This window comes from Geospiza fortis, unplaced genomic scaffold, assembly GCF_000277835.1.
Source record: "Geospiza fortis unplaced genomic scaffold, GeoFor_1.0 scaffold157, whole genome shotgun sequence".
Taxonomy (NCBI): domain Eukaryota; kingdom Metazoa; phylum Chordata; class Aves; order Passeriformes; family Thraupidae; genus Geospiza; species Geospiza fortis.
This window is the reverse complement of record NW_005054314.1, coordinates 707,085-716,090: the sequence shown is the minus strand read 5'-3', so window position 1 is coordinate 716,090 and position 9,006 is coordinate 707,085.

Genomic DNA, 9,006 nt, shown 5'->3' with positions numbered 1-9,006 from the left:
TTGTTCCACAGGTGCTCAGCATCAGGGATTGCTGCTCAGTGAGTACCAGAGTGTTTCATGGAGATTTCCACACTCAGCTGGGTAAGGGTTGCAGAGTCAGGCTATGGAGACAACTGTATTAAAGGAAAAAGCTCTAAATAATGAAAGCAAAAGCCAGTTTTGCAGGTTTTGGCATGGCTCTAATGAAAACACAGAAGACATGAGAGTTTTGTCTCAATAACATCTGCTGGAGCAAGTTCCCAAAAATATTTTTAAGGCAGGCAACCTTGCCTGTGCTTCAGTATGTCTTTAGCATTTTTCTCTTTGATTGCATGAATAAAAGTTAGCACTCTGCACTCAGCTGCCTGTGGTTTCATCAGCAAACAAATTCAGTAAATCCTTGACATTTTGCAGTGGTTCCTAAATTGTACCCTACAGTCAAATGGAAACAAACACTGACCTAAGACTTAAAAGTATCCAGAACTGGCCCAAAGGCCATGACAATGATCTCAAATGTGCAATAATTCATAGAGGTCAGTATTTTTCCATTGCTTCTTTCCCAAGTTCTTTGTTCTGTGCCCTCCTTCACCAGTCATTGTCTGTAAGATTTTTCATTAGGTTCAAAATAATAATGTTTCTCTCATTTTTTTCTAATATTATTATGCATTTGACACTAACACTGAAAGTGGAAATCTAGAAAAGATATTAATTTATTACACAGTATAGAACTATAACTTGCTCTTTTGTGAAGTTAAGTTCAAACATAGGTGTTTAATAGACGTATTTTTCTACTGAGAAAGAAAGCGATTTTACCTCCATTATCAATATATGTATTTCAACTTCCTCCCAAAAATTTACAAAATTTGCACTGTTTTATAAGTGTTACAGACTGTGTTTACACTGGCTATGTTCTTTAATGCAAAGTGTAATTTAAAAAACAGAAAAAATATCCTAAATGAAAACCCTGCATGAAAAGAGCTGCATATGTTTAAATGAAAAGCTGTACTTTTCATTATTTTCCTTCCCACTTTACTCTAGAATCTGATTAATTCACATAGAATGTTCAGTGAGATTTTAAACCTGCTAGTTCTGTATTAAGCATGCAAACTCAAAAAAAAAAAAAAAAGAAAGAAAAGAAAACAACATATGCAGGTTGGTCTGCTTCTTTTATTTACAAGGATTTAATATTGGTACCAAATTCATTTACCCAATGATAATATGTCTCAGAGCAGTAGTTATCCTAAAGCAAAATGCAGTCATGTTTGTTTTGAGGAAACATGAAAAGAACAGGTTTTCAGTCCTTTTGCAAAAGTACACTGAGTGTCTGTGTATCAATATCTTTTAGTTATAGATGCCAAGTCACAATCTGCTTTAAGATTTCTGAGTGTATGTTGAGTACTACAACAATATATACATGAATCAGACCTGCCTGTACCCCTGTGCTTTTAGTGTGGGGATGGGGACTGAGCTCGGGGGCCTCTTGTTGACTCAGTTTGTGTGACACCAGTACAGAATCATAGAATTTTTTAGGGGAAGATCTCTAAAATGATCAACTCCAGCTGTTAACCCAGCTCTGCCAAGCCCACCACTGACCCAAGTCCCCAGGTGCCACAGCCACGTGGTTTTTGTAGACCTCTGGGGATGGTGACCCCACCACTTACCTGGGCAGTGCTTGACAGCCCTTTCAGTGAATATTTTTTTCCTAATCCAATCTAAGCTTCCCATGGAATAGTTTGAGGCCATTTCTTTGTGTCCTGTTGTTTGTTACTTGGGGGAAGAGACTGAGCCACACCTGAGCTACGCCTTCCTTTCATGGATTTATAGAGAGAGAGGAGGTCCCCTCCAAGCCTCCTTTTCTCCAGGCTAAGCCCCCCAGCTGCTCCTCATCAGATTTATGCTCCAGACCTTTCCACAGCTCTGTATCCTGCTCTGGACACACTTGAGCCGCTCTGTGACATGCAAGAGGCCAAGTGTTTCCACAGGGAGCACCTGGAAAATCACTGTCAAACAGTGAAATGTATCCATCTGTGGGACACGGGTGGCACAAGAGCCGTGAGTTTGTCCTTCAGTGGGAATCACCTCCATAGCAGCCCTCCAGTGTGGCAGCAGTGACAGCTCGGTCAGGCCTTGGTGGCAAAAATGTCCCAGCTCAATCATGTGGAATTCATCAGCTGACACAGAAGGGCATATGGGCATTTTGTGTTCCCCTGTCTCACCAAAGCCATGGTGGCTTTATCAGCTGGATTTATCAGGGGAGAGGCCAGGACACCACCCTGACTGTGCAGCCCCACCACCCCAGCTTGTCAGGCTGTGCCTTGCCCAGTGACAGAAGCCACCAGCAGCAAACATCCTTACTGCAACCATGGGGACTTCTGGTTTGGGGCACATTCCTCTTAAAGATGGTTTATGATAATGCTTGGGAGGTACTGTTTTCACCTTTGTGTATGATGTACTTCAAACAATTGTTGTTTAAAGATTGTCTATAAAATGAGCCAGAAGTTGGAAGCCTATCCAGTGCTACAGATTTGATGCTCCTAAAGAATGTTCAGCAAGAAAACAGGGTAATTGTAAATTAGGTAACACAGTGAATATTGACAGTTCTTGGGGGCTGTGTTTTGGGCTGGTATTTTAATAATATTCCTTTTTCTAGGCAGTAGAGGAGAAGCCTCTATAAAGATATTGCCATACTCTGCCACCAGGTCTGCTCCAAAACCCATTCAAGCCAACAGAAAGAATTCCATGAAGTCCAGAAGACTTTGGATAAGGCCATAACATCTTATGCTTGCTGTGTATAGAAGAATATGAAAAAAAGAGAGAGACAGAAGGCAAGAGACTAAGAAGCATTTACTTATTTATTCTGTCTAAAATGAAGCTTATTTTTGTCCCTGTTTGGTGTGGATATGCTCCAGGACCATCCAGCCTTGGGAAAGGAATTTTGTTCATTCTTTGTTATAAACAAGATAAGAACTTGGGAATAAATAACAGATACTTTTACAGGGAAAAAAAATCCTTGCTTTTAAGGGCCTCTGCTCTTAATAGTTCCTTTGATTCAGCAGGCTCTCTCTGTTCATTGAAGTGCATAAGCACATACTTAAACTCCCCTTAATTCAGTGAGAAATGGTTTGCTGAGCCAGACCTGAGGGTCTGGAAGGGCAGAAATCAGAGCATTGAGCAGCCTTTAGGGCTGAGCCCTTCTGGAGAGCTCTGAGCATTTCCCAGTGTCTGTCTGAGCAGAGGTGAGAGGGGCTGCCAGGTCCCACAGCCCTGCTGACAGCAGGGAGAGCCTCAGTGCCCCTTGGCTGGCAGTGACAGCACAGGGGAGCTCCTCATGGGTGGAGGGAGAGCTGGGGGGTTTGCACTGGGTCCCAGCTGGGCACTGGGAGCTCCTCCCAGGGGGTGGCTTGGTCAGAGATTCTGCCTGCAGGACACCTCCACATCCGTGCTCCTCCCCTGGGCACCCTCTGAGGCTCCTGCTGGAGCTGCAGAGATTCTGGGACTCTAAGAAAAAAAGTGGAGAATGTGAAGAAGGGAGAGGAAGAAGAGAGCAGTCAGAGTCCAAAGGTTTTTCCAGGCAGAAACACAGAGAGAAAAAGGGGAATGGCAGCTCTTGTATGAATGCATCATGTTTGTCCACTCTTCAATGGAGGCTGTGTGAAGTTCCCCAAAAAGATGTCATTTTTTGCCAGCCCACTTGCTTCAGAACCCTTGCCTTGGTAATTTTAAAACTAACATTTCATTATTTGTTTGGATGGGAATTTCTTGGTTTCCTCCAGAGAAAAAAAAAAAGAAAAAAAGAAAAAATCTGCTTCGTTATGTGTGGGAAAATTCCCCACAAAATAAAACCTCACACTTTCTTCAGTCCCACAGGTTTTCAACTTGCATGTAATGCCAGAAGCATTTCCTTGCTCAGGCCCAAAGGAAAATGGGTAGGTGAACAGTACAATAATATTGATTTAACATAATCAATATTGTTTTATTTGTTTATAAAATAATGAAAAGTAAATGTACTTTCCTCTACTGTCTTGGAAGTATTCAAGGTTTTGAGGTTCCATAAATAACATTGATTGAAACAGGTCCAATTTAGAAGTAGTCAGCCCAGCAAATGTTAAAAATATGACATTTTGGAAGATTTTGTTATAGGAAGCAAGCAGAATTTGAAAATTGAAAGTAATGACATCACATTCTTGCAAACACAAAGAACAGTGTTCTGCAATATATTTTGTTTCCCTGAAGAAAGGACCTGCAGCGTTTGTGGTGCTGAGGGAAGGACAGCTTTGCAGTGCTCACCACAAGAAACTTTTTGATCATTTCAGTGCCACTGGAGAAATTCAGAGGTTAATAAGGCTGCTCCAAAGAGGTATAAAACAATGTCTAAAAAAAGGAAACAAAGTAAAAGTTACCAGGCTTTACCAGGATATTTGTCATATAAATATAAAGCATCAGCACTGCCAATAGAAGCAGAACATGACCTGTCAGCATTTTCTCTTCTTTGCAATATTATTGTATAGCTACAGACTAAGCAGTAAAGCAAATAAATAACAATAATAAAAATACAGTTTGTCAAGCTGAGCCAGATTCTCACGGTAGGTATTCTATAAACTCCTCTAATTCATTTTGATATAGTGTAATTGGCTTTACAAGGTTTTAAGGGTTTTCTTCAGGACAAACACAAAGACAGAACAATGTATTTTATATTAGATGAGTTTTGCAATTTCTAGGACTGCAAAGTAATTCCTTTGTACACAGCAGTGGGTGGTAAATGTTTTCCTGGCTGTGAGTATCCACTGTGGATATTCAAAGTGGTTTGCTGGGGTGGGAGCACCAAGAGCTGCTGCTGGACCTGCTGATGGAGCAGCAGAGCTAAATTTGAGGGTAGTGGGGTACCCACCATGCTCAGCATGGCAGGGTGGGCTCAAGAATTTGGCTGGAGGATAGAGCACCAGTTCAGAGTGTGCTCACACTGCACAGAGGGATTTGCAAATCTCTGGTGCCCTCTTTTAATGGAGAAATACAGTCAAGCCAAGGCAGGGATAAAAACTGTCAAAGGAAGAACGTGCACCTCATTTCTTTCTAAATCAAACTTATTTGGGATTCAGAGCATGCCTTGGGATTTATGATGTGGAGGAGAGAATTAGTGATTCTTATGCGGAGGGCAGAAGGGATTTTGCTTTTGCTACCAAGATGTATTTCCATGAGAAATCCAGACCCTAATGTGGCCCAGACTTCATGTAAATTAGCCTCTTATGAGGTGACTCAGGAAGAGAGGGTTTAATGAGAAGTGAAGAAGCTTTCAAAGCACACTATACTCTAATCAGCTCGTGTGTGAGGCTGAAAGGTAACTTCTGTCAGCATCTTGAAGGGAGCACTTAATATTTAGTCCCCAAATAACATTAGAGACTCCATGTTCTGCATAGGCTGCACACAGAGAATTAACATCTCTTCCACAGATTATAACAACCTTTAAAACCCTTAACAACTCTTTGATTAAAGGATATCAAAGGCTTTGTGATCATGAAACAATCAATCTAACACCTAACTCCTCTGGGAAGTATTTTCATCCACCCTTTAGCAAATGAAAAATAGGGTTAAGAACCATTTTATCCAAGATCTTACAAAAAACCAAAGGCAGAATTTGGGCTGTGCTCACAGTCTCTCAGTCTCGAGTTCTGACCAGTAGATAATATTCCCTGGACTGGGCTGGTAACTCCAGGGCAAATTGCCTCATCCTGGCTCTGTGGCCACATCATGTTCCAGCCTGTGTGAGCAACCTCTGGGTGTGCTCCAGGGTTCACAGTGGGGCTGTCTGGGGCTCAGCTGAGCTCTCCCAGAGAGAATTGTGATGCTTCTGTGTGGGACAGCAGCTCCCTGCAGAGAGGGGAAGAGACAGGAGCTGATCATGGGCACTGAAGTGACTTTGGAAGGAGGCAGGCTGACGGGATGACAGGAATTCTGTGTGCTGTAGCAAATTATTGGCAAGAGAAGACAGCAGGGAAAGCACTGAACTGACACATAATTTGTACCTAACAGCCAGCCTGAACCCCTATTAGAGCTCTTATGCTGCCAAGCTAGGAAAATTTGAACAAAGTTCAAACTTCATTGCTTTCACCCATCAACAAAATGAACAGAAGAAGCATCTGTGATGTGACAGTGACAATCTGCAAGGAAGACTTCAATCCAGAGCCAGAAATTTCAGTTATCCTCTGCACAAACTGCCCATACCAATGCAGGTGTGGGTACAGTTAGCGCAGAGATAATTCAGAGCAGCCCCTTTATTGTGGAACAAAAGTGAGCAGCCTGGGACAACAAACCAAAGGAGGATGTTGATGAACTTGCTCACCTGGCTTGTCCTTGCAGACCCCCAGGTGTGAAACACAAGCACAAGGGCTCTGTGGGAAGAGTGAGGTGGCAGAAGCAGCCAAGCTGGGTGAGTGTGTGCAGGGGATGCCACAGAACAGCACAGAGGGGCAGAGAGGGGCAGGAGCTGAGACAGGAGGGGAAAGAGCCACCAGCACTGCCCACACCACTGCCCAGCACCACTGCCCACGCTGGCACTGCTGGGGATGTGTAGGGCAGGGGCTCTGCTCAGACACAATGGCAGCAGCATCTTGTGATCATTGCAGCCTGCTCTAAAAACCACAAAAAGGTTTCTAAAGCTATTTATACCAAATTTCTCAGCTCCTCAGGGTCCAAAGAGAGGTAAATCCTGTCCAAACAGCTCTGCCCTCAGGAAACAGGCTAATGAGGGGCTAATAAAGGAAACAATAACAATAGTCATTAATTGGACAATTTACTTTAAATCTCTTTCTTAAACCATTAACTATATCTTAAAAACGGATAATCTTACTTGTTTTTAACATATTGAAGTCTAGGGAGAGGGTGTGGGAATAGCATTGCACAGAGCAGGAAGTGTTCTATGTGCCAATAAAGCTGGGCATGGTCATTCAGATTAAGTGGGAGATGAGACATTAGGTCTGGGGTACCCCTCCATGGTCTGGGCACCCCTTGTGATGTCTGGGTGCTGCTGCCCATGGGGGGAGAAAGGATAAACAGGCCCTGCAGGGCAGCAGTGCAGGGATGGGGCAGAGAGCTGGGGCAGCACAGCCCAGTGGGCAGAGAACCCCAGGGGCATCACAGCTCACATCCACAGCCAGCAAAACAGAGGCAGCCCATGACAAGGGCTTCTCTTGCAAAATACAGCAATGTAACCTTTGAGCTGCTAATCATTTTTCCTTTCTGGCAGCCAAACAAATGTTACGAAAGAGTAATTCTCAGCATCCACTGTACCCTGAGGGTTAAACATGTGTAAGAGGAGATCCAGATAGAGAGCTGGCAGCATCTGCTTCTCCTTTACTGTATGGAGAGCTCTTCTGAGAGTTGAGGGATGATGGGAGTTGTCTTTTTCTTTCTCTTTTTTTTTTTTTTTTTTGAGAAATAAGGTCATGGAAATTGTCAGAGGAGCATATGGAGCGATTATAGCAAAAGCACAGAAGTCTCTTCTTCCTGATTTTAAAAGCCTGATTCTTGTTGTTTTACAGTAAGACTGTAAAGCACCAATTCTCTCCAAGAGAGCCAGGGAAAGTGCAGAGGTTTGTGCAGGGGGGTGACAGAAGCTGAGGTGGGAGAGGCAGAAGGGCACAGAGGGAGGGGTGGCACAGGGATGCCCATCTGGGGCCAGCATCCAGGGCACAGAGCTTCAGGAGCTGTCACTGTCCCTTCCACGGGACAAGATGCATTTCAATGAAGCTCTTTTAAATCAGAGTGGGTCTGATTTCTAATACTCACTCCCCCAAAGCCAGCAAAAAGCCACAGGAATAGCACTGGAGGCAAAGCTGCAATGTAAGAGTGGCTGAAGGTAAGCAGGTCACCTAGCCAGGGCCAGCTTCACTTGCAGCCAGTTTTTACCTTCTTTAATAGTACTTAAAAGCTGTGGTGTGGAAGCAGTGTTCTCCCAAAGCAGCTGGAGCAGAACAACCTCACATAATCATCAGCCTCAGTGTGTCCTCATAGCTTTGCCTGGCACCCCTGGGAAGGGGAGTTTCCCCTGGGCTGACCTCCCCTGCCCCAGCCCTCTGTGCTTTTCCCCAGGTTTACCATGGGCTGGGGTATCCCAGCTGATCCCCTCAGCCACCCTGCACTGACACCATTTCCCTGACAAAACACTGTCATGGTTACCTGGTACCTTGCACTGAGCCACATGAGCAATTCCTGGCTCTGGGAAGGGAAAAGTTCCTTGGACACCTTGAAATGCAGCACTTGGGCAGTGAGGCTGACTATGACACTTTGAAATTACATTTCATGGGGCTTGGCTCATTCAGAAGCTTACCAGGTACCATCAAAAAATCAGTCTTTAATGATCAGCCCTGGCCTCAGCCTGGGTGTTTTCCTTTCAGAATGAAATTAGTTCAGTGTACGTGTGAGCAGTGGGACACCAACAACAAGATTTGTTAGAACTGAGCATTTCTTTAATTTTGCTGTCTTCCCTACAGGCCATGGAGGAAGTGACTAACTCCTGAGCAGGCGGCCATGGAGCTGGTGAGAGATTTCAGGTGTGTGTTGGAAGGTAAAAAATGTGCTGGTGCCTGTTAGTCAAGCACTAATCAGCACTACATCTAAGAAAGACTTCTTCAGGGAAATCACAGACTGCTAATTTGGAGGGAGGAAACAGTGCAGATTTTTTCCACTAAGATGATAAAATAAAGGTCTTCAGCTGAGATACCCTTTTGGGGAGATGAATGATAATTTGCCAGGACAGGGGACAGCTGAAATTAATAATGATATTCTGCTGTAATTTATACTGCTCAAAAGCCAGAGTCAAATCAGTGGAGTCACTGGGGATCTGTACCTGATTTCTCTGAATGAGAATTTGTTCCATTAATCTGGGTGGCTTAAAAGGAAGACTGTAATAACTCTGAGCACTGGGCTTCAGTTGGTCCAATGGTCTCTATTGAGGACAAAAAGGACCTGTGAGTTCCAGGGTCTGTGTTTTTGTGACTGGATTAGTTAATGTGATGTGGCTTGGCAGAACTT